At 49.3% G+C, this 14,795-nt stretch overlaps 1 protein-coding gene across 13 annotated transcripts in view; it reads left to right on the forward strand.

Annotated features, from left to right (window-relative positions):
* The window catches only part of ANK1 (ankyrin 1), a 207,698-nt gene that overhangs the window by 80,980 nt on the left and 111,923 nt on the right, over positions 1–14,795 (forward strand). The window lies entirely within an intron of this gene.

Genomic DNA, 14,795 nt, shown 5'->3' on the forward strand with positions numbered 1-14,795 from the left:
TGTGTAGACGTGTGTGGGTACAAGGGAAACCACATGAAGTGGGGATTTCTTTCTAGCGGTTTCACATCTTCACAAATTATCTTCCTGGTGATTGATTTTCTTCCCCGGGAAGGGGAGGGACTGTGCAGGAACCTCAGGACTCTGGCTTTGAGCCTCACGGGCAGCAAGCAGGAGCCAGCTTACGTACATTTGAGGCTTTTCCTTTCACTGACCAGGCAACCTGAGGCCACGGTTGGAAAGGGAGTCTTGGAGGCTGTTCCTGACAGAACTCAGAGCTTGGGGAGGGGACATGAATGGCACAGCAGGCACAAGACCCAAGACAAGACGTCTTATAGGAATAAAGAATGGGTATGACAAATGTTTAAAATGAGCGTGATGACTTTCATCACCCAAATAGCCTAGGGAAAGCCATATTTTTTTCTGGCTACTGGGTCTGTTGTGCAGCTGAAGATGAAAACAGTAGAAAAGGAAGCATAGCATGGAAGGTTGTTTTGTTTTTGTTTTTTAAGATTTTATTTATTTACTTGAGAGAGAGACACACAGTGAGAGAGAGAACACAAGCTGGGGTAGTGGGAGAGGGAGAAGCAGGTTTCCTGCTGAGCAGGGAGCCTGATATGGGGCTCAATCCCAGGACCCCAGGATCGTGACCAGAGCTGAAGTCAGATGCTTAAGGACTGAGCCACCCAGATGCCCTGGAAGGTTGTTTCTTATAAGCAGGGTCGTATCAACTCAGCCGACCCTAGACTTCAGGGGCCAGTTACAATTAGTTTCTAAAACCCAGGTTGTCACCCCTTCCTCCCAAATAATTTGGCCAGTGTCTTTGAAAAATCAGCTGACTTATTTTGAATTTAAGCAAAGGGAAGCCTATTGAGAAAGGCTGTTTGTTGTTGTTGTTGTTACTGTTGCCAAAAAAATTAAAGAATGTAAATAAGACAATTGGGTGCCTTCTAAAGGTAAAGACACTGAAAATCTTTGTCCTCAAGGTCTGTTCAACATTTAATAAACATTCTTCATGTCTTCTGTTGTAGGCACTGGAAATACAGGCAGGGAATGGAACAGAGCAGGAGCAAATCCCTGCCCTTTGGAGTTTACACTCCAGCAGGGCAAGGAGACAGAGTGGAAACAAATGAACACTCCTTTGCTAAAAGATGAGAAGTGCAGGGTCAGGGAACATGCAAGGGGGTTAGGAAGCCTGGGAAATTTGCAGTGTCAATGAGATGCTCCCAGAGAGTCTCCGTGAAGTTCACTTTGGCTGCTGTGTTTCAAACTTAGATTCCATGAGACCGTTCGTAAGGATTACAATTTGATGTCAAGAATCTTAAATGTTAGACTTTGTCGATGTCGAGAAGCTACAGATTTTTCAGTTATGTTCTCACTGTTGAGATGGATTACCTGTAGAATCCAAGAGAATTCATGATATTTGGGAAAGCAATTATCTGAATCAGGTTCTCAGGGTATTGAATTGGAGGCTTTTCTTTCTGGCTGGCCTACTTGGTTCGATGACATTTTAATCAGGACTCTACTGTTTGTGTGGCTAGCATTTCTAATGTCAAACTGCTGATGATTGGATTTATCCATTATGATTTTGGGGGGAAACTTGGGCACTGATGACTTTGGTTAGCAGCATTCTTAAAAAAAAAAAAAAAAGAATATTGGTTTTCTTACCTCCCTTAAGAAAAAAAAAACAATTGAGAAAAGACTTGAAGGAGGTGAGAGAGAGAGAGCCATGCACAACTTTGGAGGAAATAGCATATACAGAGGTCCTGAGGCCCATGAGAGTAGTGGGAAGAACCAGGAGATGAGTGTGGCTGGGGCAGAGTCTGAAGGGGTGAGGTCAGAGAGGTGGTCGGAGGGAGAGTGGGGAGGGGGCAAGGGTACAGAACATCTAGGGTCTTGTATACCATTGTAAGAATGTTATTTTTACCCTGGGAGACACAAGAAGCATTACACGATCTTGGGATTAGACACACGGTATCATTTGACTTCTTCCTCTGTCTCTGACTTCCTAATGCCTTTGAAACCAAACCCCAGGGGGGGGCAACCAAATAGAACCACCTACCAGACTGTGGCCACGCAGTTATCCCTGACCTCTCGTGCATTTGTTCTTAGCCTTTTTTTTTTTTTTTCCTTTGAGATACACAGGGCTGGTTGTTGACATAGTTCTGCATGATCTACTTCATGGCCCTGCCCGGATATTGATAATCCCCTCTTCCCTTCCACTCTCCAATTTAATGAGAAAATAAATAGCGCCCCAGATGCTCTTTACTTAAAAAATTGTCATGGGTAAAATAAAACGAAAACAGAAGCCACTCTAAAATCCCAACTCGTATGCAGTAAAGAAATGGGTAATCACAGCTGGTGATCCTTCGCGGCTTCCTCTGGACCTCCACACGGATAAAGCGGACTGTGGTTCCGGAACAGGAGCTCTCAGCAGAGCTCATCGAGTGTAAGCCTGTGACAGTAGCGTTGCCACAAAGGGGGAGACTTGGATTTGCTCTAAGTTTTTAAAATGTACAAATGGACTTCCTTCAGGGCATCTCACTCTTCAGGACCCCTCCTTTACACACCACCGTGATGGTTTTGTAGAAAGGCAAATCTCAATGCGTCAGTCCTCTGCTTCGAAACGTCAGTGGCTTGGGGGCGCCTGGGTGGCTCAGTGGGTTGAGCAACAGACTTGATTTCAGTTCAGGGCATGATCTCAGGGTTGTGAGATCCAGGCCTTTGTGCAATTCAGACTCGGTTCCCAGCAGGGAGTTGCCTGGAGACTCTCCTCCTTCTGCCCCAACCCCTGTTTGCAAGCTGTCTCTGTCTCTAAAATAAATACATAAATCGAATCTTCATCGGCTTCACATTCCTTCGGATGGAATCCAGACTCCTTAACAAGACCCTCCCTCTTCCCCGTCCTGCTTCCTACCCCTTGGCCCCCTGAGAATTGCTTCGGGCACACCCAACAGGCCGCACTTGGAAATTTTTATACTGTATTTGTGAGTTTCACCTGGGAGGCGGTGTGCTTGCCTTGTTCACTGCTGTATCCTGGGCACGTCGCACAGTGCCCGGCAAGTAGCATGAGGTGTTCGTGAGAGTTGGTTGCATTCATGAATGAGCAGCACACTCCTTGTAGAAGCACCTCAGGACTGGTTCCTGCTCACTAGTTTGGTCACAAACCTGTAATCAAAAATTGCCCTACTGGTTTCCATGTTGACCTTTAAGATATTCTGCTGCTGGGAATTTTAAAAAAACTCACAAGATAGTTTCTCCTTCCTTGGCGCTCCCCTTGCGCTTTCTTGGAACCTTCCTTTAGAGCCTTCTCATTGTCTCGTTCTTTACACTTATTTACACGCCGCTCATCTCCCCCAAGCCGGGGGTGGCTGGAGCTGACTCACGTTTGAGTCATTTCTCCTATTTTCCCTGGCATCAACCACGGTCTTGAACGTGGGGCGCATTGTCTGAACCAGGCGCATTAACCTGAGTGTTAAGAATATGTTGGGTCATTGATTTGGAAAATAAATCAACAGGCCCTGCGGGGGAGTCGACTGTCACAGGCTAATGGCCCAGCTGGCCGAGCGATTGGCCCAGGGTGGACCGAGGCCTGTGTGACTCTGCTCAGGGCACATTCAAAGTTTGTCATCGTTGTCTCTGACAGGCAGCGACAACCAATTAGAGATCTGGTGAGAAAGAGAATTGTTTCCTTCCCTGCCTCCCGCTCACCCCTAACCACACCGTCCCTCTGCAGCGGGCTCTCTGAGTAGAGGCTGATTTATCTCCTGAATTTGCTGTCACCGCACAGGAAGGAAGGCGCAGTCAGGGGCGGAAGCCGTCCCGCCGCTGCTCCTGCGCCTGGCCAGCGGGTGGCTGAAATCAGCGGGGAGTGGAAGGTGGCGGGATGGAGGCAGCCTGCAGTGCCAGAGGGAGAACTTACCGAAGGGCGGACTAAGACCAACAAAATCAGCAAAGCTCCCCTGCGCTCCTACCCAGGGGCTGGAACCTGGGCTCCCTCCTGAGAGAGCTGTGGCCACTAGTTGTCACTAGGAGACAGAGGAGGAAGGCGGGGAAACCTGTCTGGCCTTGCCCGGGACGATATATCGGTCAGGAAACTGCTCTGCCCTTTCCAGGAGTGGATTCTGTAAGAGACAGTACCTGGTTTCAATTTCTTTTGGGAAGCTAGTGCCTAGAAAAGCTGAAAAGAAGCTGGCATCGGTCCAGTCCTGTTCTCTGACCGCAGGCCATTGATCAAGGGTAATGATGACTTGCAGACAACGGAACTGTTTCCAGCTACGCAGAGAAGCCTTTCTGGGCCGCACTCCCTTGCCCACTCTGGCAAGCTCTCCTTCCAGGGGGGTGGGGTAGGGTGGGGTCATGGTGTATACCGTGGCTTTCCTTTTCTCCAAGGGTAGGGAGGGGCTGGGGGTGTGTCACCGGCAAGTCCCACCTTGGGGCTGGCTAATACTTCTGTCTAGCGGTGTGATTCCAGGGTTCCAGGAGAATCCCCATCCTCCACAACGATCCCCCTGGGTCCGAGGTGAAGCCTGAAGTTACACCATTCGAGATGATTCTTCAGGTTCTTAAAGGGGTTTTGATCTCTAAACATCTCCTATTAAGTGCATACATTTAAGCCTTTATAATAGGATCTTGAATTGTGCAGATGCAAGGAAATAATTCTTACTTGCATGGGATTAGTTGAGGATTTAGGCAAAAGCAAGGAGTGGGATATAGGGCAGGTCCATGGAATAGGGGCATGGGGTGCGGTGAGGAAGGAAGGAAAAGCACGCTCTCTTGCCTAGGACAGTGCCTGGGCCTCGGATTCTTTCCTAGCTATTTGTCTGTCCCAAGATCTGGATCCCAGGCCATCTCCCTGTCGCAATGTGGACTGTGCACGTCGATGAGCAATGCTCGGTTGAAGTGGCAACAGGGACTGGAGTTGGAGTCGCCGGACTGAGAATACCTGGTGCACAGGCCATCCTGGCCATGGGGTCAGCCCGGGAGCTGGCCGGGCTTCTCGGCTCCATTGCCAGGGTTGCTCTTCCTTTGCAAACACTTTGTGGAACTGGCCAGGCCCTTGGGTCCTTGGGCTCTCCCAGTGATAGAAATCGACAAGAGGCCAAAGGGGAGTTCCAGGCAAGGCTTTATTGGGGTCTGTGCTTGAGCAGAAGGGAGGCAACACAGTGTCCTCAGCCTGCCTCCCCGAAGCAAGGTCGGGAAGAGTTTCTTAAAGAAACTTAGGTGGGAGATGCACCCGAGTGGCTCATTCAGTCGGGCATCTGACTCTTCGTTTCAGCTCAGGTCATGGTCTCATGCCTCGTGAGATCTAGCCCTACATTGAGCCCACGCTCAGCAGGGAGTCTGCCTGAGGCTTCTCTCCCCCTTCCTCTCTCTTACTCACACTCTCTTGCACGCTGTCTCTAAAATGGATAAATAAATAAAGGATGGGGCGCCTGGGTGGCTCAGTGTTAAAGCCTCTGCCTTCCGCTCGGGTCGTGCCTGTGGAATGGAGCCCCGCATCGGGCTCTCTACTCAGCAGGGAGTCTGCTTCCCCCTCTCTATTTGCCTGTCTCTCTGCCTGCTTGTGATCTCTGTCAAATAAATAAATAAAATCTTTAAATAGATAAATAAATAAATAAAGGATAAATTTTTTTTTTTTTTTAAAGAAACTTAGCGGGGGAAAGGACGATGTTTAAGCAGGTAGAGGTGAGGATTTTCTTGGCGCTTATGCACCTTAGAGATCATGCTTTTCCATACATCGCACATCTCATTAGCATGTGAAATCCCCACCCCTGTGCATGATTTTTAGCATTTAAGCGAGGGAAAGGTCACTGGAAGGTAGACCTGCGTCACTGTGCACGTCTGCTGCAGACTGCTTTGGTCTGGAGCTCACTAGTTCTTTCAGGCGGCTGGCTCCCTCCTTTAAGTTGATGTCCTGTTTTCTGCGTTCCTGTAAGACGTATTGCTCAAGAAACACAAACTCAGGAGTTTTTTTTTTTTAGGAATTTTTTTCCTTTATGGTACAGTCACATTTCATTAGGGTTTTGGAACAGGCCTCGAGTCCTGTCCCTATTCTGTCTCAGAATAATATAGTTTTCATTATTATTATAATAGAATAATTATATAATACTAATATAACAGAGGCCAAGCAGTGAATTAACTGGTCCAAGTCCCACGGCTGGATTGCCGACTTCTGTCTGTCCCCTGACTCTCTACAGATGGGTGCTGGCGGGTATGTGTCTTCCTCACATCAAGGACCGGTCACATGGAAATTATTATTCTGTTTGCCTGTCTCCCCACTAGTCTGCCTTCTGTGTGGTGTGGGTAAACTCACCCAGGCAACACTGCAGGCCTGTTGGCTCTGCAGCCAGACCCCCCCTGGGTTTGAGTCCCTGCTCTGCTACTTCCTACCTGGTGCCCTTGGGCCAGCTGTAGACCCTCCCCACACTCCGCTTCCCCACCTGTAAACTGGAGACAATAGCAGATGTCTTAGGGTTTGGGGAGGAGTGCAAGAGATAGAGCCTGGCATGTTAGGGAATATTACATATATATATACACATATATATATAATGTATGTATTATGTTATATATGCTATATGTATTTGTTATATATCATATATAATATATAGTAATATATATATGTGTGTGTATATATATATACACCACACACACACACACACACATAGGAATCAAGTTCTTCTGTGGATCAATAGCTCTCAACATGCTAAGAACTTTGGAAATTTAAAAAATACCTTCTACTTTCAACATAACTTCAATTCAGGTCAGCAGAGTTTACTGAGTAGGAAACGAGGGTAATGACCCTCAGGAAAGGGTGAGTGCTCATTAGTGGGAGGCTGGAGTGCGGAAGAATTAATTCTGCTTGTCAGTTGAACAAGGCGTTTGTCACGGAAACTTCGTGGAGGAAGAGAAGAATTGGTTGCATTTCACGAAGCAGGGGTTGGGAGGTTGCCGGCGGCGGAGACAGCATGAGCCAAACATGGAGGACGCAGAAGTGCCCTGTGTGTCGGGAAAGGCGCGTGGCGCAGGCGTTCAGGGACAGGTGGGTGGTGGGAGAGGACTGTGAAGAGGTGGGCAGAGGCTAGGCTGTGAGGTTTCTAGCATCAGCCTGAGACGGTGGACTTCATCCTGCAGGTGTTGGAGAGCCACCATCAGAATGCTCACTGGGCAGGGTTGAGGAAGAGGGGTCACTAGAGTGGCAAGGAAGGGAAACCAGTTAGGGAAACCCTGCCGATCTCCCGGGGAGCCCCGATGACGTGCTAATGAAGGGGAGTGGCAGACGGTTGATGGTAGGAGTAGCTGCCGAAGCTGTCGCGTGTCAATCACTACACTGTAATTTTCACTGGGAGGCTCCCAGCAGACGCCCACGTTACAGATGAAGAAACTGAGTCTTGTTGCAGTCAGGAAAAGTGAAGAAATTAGGTTGTTGTCTGGGGGTGTCGGCGAGCTGCTCATATGGGTGCCCTGTGGTCAGGGGCAGGGGTGGGGGCCTGGTCCTCAGCTTGTAGGCCAGGTAACTCGATTTAGAGGCATGATTAGAGCAGCAGGTTTGGGAAGGGACTTACCGCCAGTCGGACCAGCCTGTGAGCTTCGCAGTGACAGGTCTGACTGCTCTGGCCATCAGGCGCTCCTGTGCCGTTACTCACTCGTGGTCCCTGGTCGGTGGATTCCAGCCCATTAAGAAAATCTAACCGGCAAGTCAGTTGTAACCGTGTCCGGGTAAGCATGCAATCAGAGAAGCGGGGGCGGGGGTGGGCCGGGAAGTAATCTTGAAGAATATGTCATCAAGACTGCGCTAAGGCCTGATGAACCATTCATGCCCCACAGCCGAGAGCATCACGGTGGTTATAAATTGCTGATTAAACAACATTGGAATAGAAAATGAGTCTCGTTGCCTGTGTTGACGCTGATCTGATTGGAAGCAGCTGCCTGAAATGCTGTGTTCAGAAAGATTCTGAAGCCACTTTTAGGCTGATGGGCAGGACGTTGTGATAAATTAGCAGCCTCTGCCAGGACGCCAGGAGGGGGAGGGCTGGTGTATTGGTGGCAGTGTTATGGGGACATTTCTGAACCATGATTGTTTTTCTTCTTCTGTCTCCCCCCCACCCCCTACGGAGCCGAATCAGATAAACTGTGTTCTAACAGGTGTTTATTTGAGAGGCACCCAATCCTTCAAGGGGACTTCTGAAGCTAACTAGTGTTCTGCATTATGTGTTGATTTGGAGGCTCTCCCTCGAAGGTATTATAATATCACAGATTAGAAAGCTCCCTATCTCTGTGAGCTACCACTCTCAGGTTCTAGGGGGTCAGGTTCAGGTCAGAGAGTCAGGCAGGGGCACTGTCTACATTCAGACAGACACCTGTAGGAGTGCAGAGCCCAGCCCCTCCTCTCACACCGAGGCAAAGGGGGTTGTTGGTCGTTTCTTTGCCTAGTAAGTCTGAATTGTCAGTTGGTACCACCTGCTGGAATGGAGCTTTCCAACCCAACTTCTCCAGGCTTTTTTTTTTAAGATTTTTTTTTTAAAGATCTTATTTGTTGGGCGCCTCGGTGGCTCAGTGGCTTAAGCTTCTGCCTTTGGCTCAAGTCATGATCTCAGGGTTCTGAGATCGAGTCCCACGCCGGGCTCTCTGCTCAGCAGAGAGCCTGCTTCTCCCTTTCTCTCTGCCTGCCTCTCTGCCTACTTGTGATCTCGCTCTGTCAAATAAATAAAAATCTTAAAAAAAAATCTTATTTATTTATTTGACACAGAGAGATGATAAGAAAGGGAACACAAGCAGGGGGAATAAGAGAAGGAGAAGCAGGCTTCCCGCTGAGTGGGCCAGGATCCCAGGACCCTGAGATCATGACCTGAGCCGAAGGCAGATGCTTAACCCACTGAGCTGCCCAGGCGGCCCCTCCAGGCTTTTGATAGAATCACCAACAAACCAGGACCTTGTTCTCCAGGCCCGGCCTGCCCCTCCGTCCCTATCTCTCTACAACAATCCAAAGACCACCCATCCCTCGAGCTGGAGAAGGTCCTCTGTCGTCTGCAGGTTTCAGAGCTCCCTCCATCCTTGGTGCCCCGTGAGGCCGTGGTCCTCATCTAACAGATGGTCCGTCTCTGCTTCACATAAAATAAATACTGTGGCGTTCAAAAAAAAAAAGAAGAATGACCATTGAACTCTGACTCCCGTGTGTGTGTTGAAACGTGAAAATGGGACGAGGCTGTCGCTCTGAATGACGGTTAAGTGGAACCTGCTCCAGCCCTGCCTTCATTCTTCTCCTTATGAAATCCTCAGAGAAACAGCCTTTGTTAGAATCGCAGTCTTTCTCGGATTTGGTTAAAACACATTTGCAGGTAGAGTGATGAGCTGGGTGGTTTGGATTTTCAGTCTCCATCTAAATTGTCTTCTTTGGGGGTTTTGAAAAATCACTTGTGAGTGTCCTTGTTTCTCCACCTGAAAAATACAGATGATAGCACTTGACATTGACAACCACAGGAGTTTGGCGTCAGGTGCTGAGTTGGTATTAGCAGGTTGTTCTGAATGTCTTGGGCACATAGTGATATTTAAACGGGTGCCCCAGGGGGCGCCTGGGAGGCTCAGAAGTTAAGTGGATGACTTTGGCTGGGGTCATGACCTCAGGGCCCTGGGATCCAGCCCTGTTTCCCGCCTCTTCCTGCTCATCCAGGAGTCTGCTTGTCTCTCCCTCTGCCCTCCCTTCCCCTTGCTTGTATTCTCTCTCTCATGCAAATGAAATCTTTGTAAAAAAAAAAAAAAAAGGCGGGGGGGGGGGGGGGGAGATGCTCCAGGATTAGGACACAATCCTAAACCCTCTTTCCCTACTCCATTCATGTGCAGAGTGACTGTCCCAACTTTGTTCCTAGCCTTTGAGTAGATGAGATATTTGGAGCAAGAAGTGCGTAGTGCAGCTTTAAATTATTGATAAAGGGTCTTTGCTTGTTTGCATCTAATTTTGTTTATGCAACAATAAAAGTGCGCCCCTCTTCTGGACACTGCTGATAACGGAGCTGGGCAGTGGGGTAGGGGCTGGGGCAGCTCGGTCTTCAGGGTGTCCATGGTTTAGCACGCCCCCAGGCAGCTCTTTCCAGGCAGGGGGTTGGGGGGGTTGCAGCAGGAGGGCTGCCTGAAGATGGCCTTCTGCACACACGGAGGCCTTGCTCTGAAATATTCTTAATTCCCTTATCCCTATCATGACTTGCTCTCACTCCTGTTTTTTCCAGAGTTGCGCTCCAGAGCATTTTCTGAGCTGATGAATAATGACTGAGCCCCCGAGAGGGGCAGGGTCCTGTGGGGGTGCTGACGTGAAGTGCATTGTGGTTGCTGCCCTTCAAGCCCCCTCAGCCTGGGGAGCGGGGAGGCGCTAACACAAACCATTCTGATCCCAAAGAAGAAAGGAATCTGTTGCAAGGGATACAATGCTTTGGACATTCAGAGACAGACTATTGCAGGCAGAGAGAATCAAGGGAGGGTCCGTGAAGATAGTGCCTCTAGGTTGGCCGTAAGGGACAGCGTTGATGTAGAAAGTCGAGAATGGAAAAAGACCAGAACGTGGAAGGGCCCCCGGGGGAGAGGCCATCCTGGGGAAAGACCCTGAGTGGTCAGTGCGTGTTCATGTTACCTCCGGCGGGAGAAAAAGAAGGGTGTGAGATCGGATTGGAAAGTAGATGAAGAAGGACCTGGGAATAACCTGCCAGAGTGTTCAAAGGAGTGGAAAGCGGAGGGGAGCTGCTGAGTCAGCCGGGTGAGAAGGACTGAAGTCTCCGTCGCAGGTGCTCGTGTTAACATGGAAAGCAGGGCATGGGTGGGAGAGAACAAACAGCAAAGGAGAGCCAGGGGCACCTGGGTGGCTGTCAGCTGGGCATCTGCCTTTGGCTCAGGTCATGATCCCGGGGTCCTGGGATCCAGCCCTGCATCAGGCTCTCTGCTCAGCTGAGAGTCTGCTTTCCCTCTGCCCCTCCCCCCAGCTCATCTCTCTCTCTCTCTCTCTCTCTCTTTTTTTTTAAATCTTTTTAAAAATCTTTTTTTTTTCTTTTTTTTTTTTTTTAAAGAAAACGAAAGAGACTCACTAACACCTCATGAGCCCTGTGCCAGGCCCTGTTCTAAGAACCCTCCGAGTATTGCCTCATTTCATCCCTGGGGGTGGTGGGGGGTGCTCTACGAAGTCATTGCATGTCACAGATCAGGAAATTCAGGCACAGGGAGATGATAACTTGGCTCAGGCTATGTAGCCAGGAGGTGTTAAAACTGTGATGTGAAGGGGCGCCTGGGTGGCTCAGTGGGTTGGGCCACTGCCTTCGGCTCAGGTCATGATCTCAGGGTCCTGGGATCGAGCCCCGTGTCGGGCTCTCTGCTCGGCAGGGAGCCTGCTTCCCTTCCTCTCTCTCTGCCTGCCTCTCTCTCTACTTGTGATCTCTCTCTGTCAAATAAATAGATAAAATCTTTAAAAAAAACAAAAAACAAACAAAAAAAACTGTGAAGCCAGGGAAGCCGGGCCCAGAACCCGACTCCTGAACCTGTACCATATTCTGCTTTCATCTGAGGGGTAGAAGCAGGAGACTTGGGAAGAGAAGCAGGGGCTGACCCCTCTCCTCCCTGACCAGTGGTGGCGTTTCATATGGGCCTCCCGGGAGTCCAGTCCCCAGATGCTGGCTCTGTGGCGGGAGCCTGGCAGACCGCCGTTTGGATCCTTCATATCATCCCTCCTTGCCCATGCGTTCAGCAAAGCCTCCTTGGGCGCGCCACCTACAGGCTCTCCCCCGTACTTTAAACCGAGAAGCAGAACCGCCTCAGTAAGTGCGTGGACATCTGAACCCCCAAGACAGATGCATAACGGGATGTTTACTTAATTTGCAAAAACTTCACCATGGGGGTTTTTAAAGTAGCTAGCTCTTGAGCGCATAGGAAAATTATTTTACACATTAAAACTTTCATTGAAAGCAAAAAAAATGCTGTGCCTAGATTTGGCTACACTGGACATGGTAAAAGTATTTCAGAATGTTTCCACTTTCCTCCTTGCCTTTTGTATTTCTTAGTGAATTTAATGACAAATATCAATCACCTAAAAAAATATCCGTGTGGTAGCTTGAATTGTATTATAAAACTTACCGAAGAGGTAAATCTGTAATGTACCAGGGCTCACATGTACAAAACAGGAAAATTATGGGACTGGATAATATTTTCTCAAGATTTTATTTATTTGAGAGAGAACAAACAGTGGGGAGGGGCAGAGGGAGACGCAGGCTCCCCAGTGAGCAGGAAGCCTGACTCGGCACTCGATCCCAGGACCCAGAGATCATGACCTGAGCTGAAGGCAGATGCCTAGCCAACTGAGCCACCCAGGATCCCCTGGAACCAGCTAATTATAACCCAAAGAAGTGTCTTTCTTTAAGAAGGAATTCACTAAATACAGTTAGCTGTTGCGTTGAAGTTCTTCACGGAGTGAACAAGAGTAAGGAAGACAAGACATCCGGAGAGCTGAGCTAACTGGAGATCAGAGTGAAACCGACCAGCCTCTCCTGCCCTGTGTTGTGTGGGGAAATAAAGAGATTTAGAGTCAACCACTGGGAAAACAGTGGCTTACACACTGCTGGTCGGGTTTCTCCAGGACCGCTCAGAGCTCTCCCACGCTCGCTTGCTTTGAGAATCTCTGAGGATAGAGTTTATGTCTCCCGCACCTCCTCACTCAGTGCACCCTTCATGATGGGGTGGGTGACAGTGCACAGGGCTGGTGGTCCTGGGAGCACACTTTGGGAAGCGTGGTATCAGGCTACATTGAGAGGGTAGTGTTCAGATTTTCATTTTAGGAGAGACCCTGATAATTGGAGCACAGATACAGGCAGGAAATCACCAAGGAGAGGGCTCTGGAATGGCGTCAGGGGAAACCCTGAAGGAACAAGGAGCAGAAAAGAATGAAGAGTCTGGAAGAAAGTCCCTGACTGTCACCAGGGTGCCACTGGCAAGAGTGGAGAGTCACCCCATGACCCCATGGTGCTTGCAACGTCATTACCAGATGAAAATGGGGTAGAAGTCAGAGGAAGGCAGATTCCAATCGAATGTGAGGAAGGACTTACCATCAAGTAGAATCCGTCAGAGAGGAAAGTGTCTGATCAGAGGCCTGTCCTTCTAAGGAAGGACAGTGGCGTGGACCAGGACTAGGACTTAGATGTCCTTGGAAAGGAGAGTCTTGAATGATGTGATTGTTAAGATGAACCACACAGAGAGGAAATGGGGTTTGGTGCCGTATTCACTTGCTGAGGTTGACTACCTTATGTTATCTAATTTCTTTCTTTCTCCTCCTGGGTCTGTGGGGCCTCGATAATTTGCATGGTTGGTTTAATAGCTCTCTGTGGAAATGAGAAAATCATTCAATCAGGGGAAATGGACTTGGGATGAACAAAGGAGCTTTTTCCGGTGTGGATATTTTAGGAACGCCTACCCCATCTAGTTCATACAACAGTTCAAAATCTTGGGGCTTTCTGATCAGCTGGCGTCTAATGATCAAGGCAATGAAATACTTGAAATTTTATAAGCCAAATAGGATAGAATTCTTTCAGTCTAATTTGGGACCCAGATTTGCATTTTGTTTACTTAGATTTACACAGGTGATTAGAGAGACCTAAACTTCATATGTGTTAGGCGAAATAGAAATTAATATATGTGGTGTACTATATTTTGATTCAAATAAAAGGCTTATTGTTTGACTCACCGGGAGTCCCAGACCACCTGAGATGGTTCTCCTAGGTGTTAGGAAATCCCTGGTGGTTGGGGGGGCGGGTGTGGGGAGCCTACAGGCTACAGAACTGACTCATTCCTTCTGATACCCCCACTGGAAACATGATCTCATTTGGTGGAGGTGGAGACTGGGGAACGGAAGGTTAGGCAACTGGCTTGCAGTCACTCACTGGCTCCTGGCAAACAGTTAAGGAGAGATGCACGGAGGAAGCCTGAGGGGTAGCTAGCAGCTTTTCGCTCCCAGTTTGAAACCCACCCAAGAAACGCAGATGACTTCCCTACAACACAGCCAATCCCTCTGGCCCTACCTCTTGGCTTTGAGAGTTGGCATGTTTGATTTAACAGCTGACTGTGGAAATAGTCCCTCTTCCATCGGGTGGTCTCATGGCACAGGTACACAGTCCCAGAATTTGGGTGCGCAGTGGGGCGGGGGGTGCGACTTAATATCGGGAATGAGAAAGAGGGTGTGACAGGCAGGTCTCCCTTGTGAAGGGCTCCTACACCCTTAGGGGGGACGCCAGGGGAAGGGGTGGGGTGGGCAGGCACACGAATGGCCCAGTCTCTCTAAACCCAGCACTCTGCAAGTAGTGATGTGACTCCTGTTCTGTACCTAGCCATTTAAGATCCCGTGATTGAAATCCCTGGGTTTACCAGCTGCATTCCCAGCTTGGCTAGGAGTTGCTTTGACTGCTCTGCCCTTGGCCTTAATTTAGATGGGGTCATCTACCATGCCCCAGGCGGCTGCTGCAATCGAGGGAGTTGCAAACAACCATGCAGCCCTCAGCCCCCCCAGCACATGTTCTCACCTCCCTAACACTGCGCTCTGAGATCAGACCCAAAGCTGACCTCTGCCCCCAGCCCCTCTTGGCCTTGGAGACATTCTGCCCTCCCCGCCCCTTACCCCCACCACTCTCCTTGCCCCATGGGTTCTTGCAGTCTTGCTTCCTGTCCCAGTGAGGACAGGGAGAAGAGCTCCCTCACCTCCCCGACCAGACAGACTCAAGGGGTGACGTTGTGGAACATGCTGGACTTCTGCTATGACCTGTGACCTTGAGCTAGTCCTT

Source organism: Mustela erminea, chromosome 21, assembly GCF_009829155.1.
Source record: "Mustela erminea isolate mMusErm1 chromosome 21, mMusErm1.Pri, whole genome shotgun sequence".
NCBI classification, from domain to species: Eukaryota; Metazoa; Chordata; class Mammalia; order Carnivora; family Mustelidae; genus Mustela; species Mustela erminea.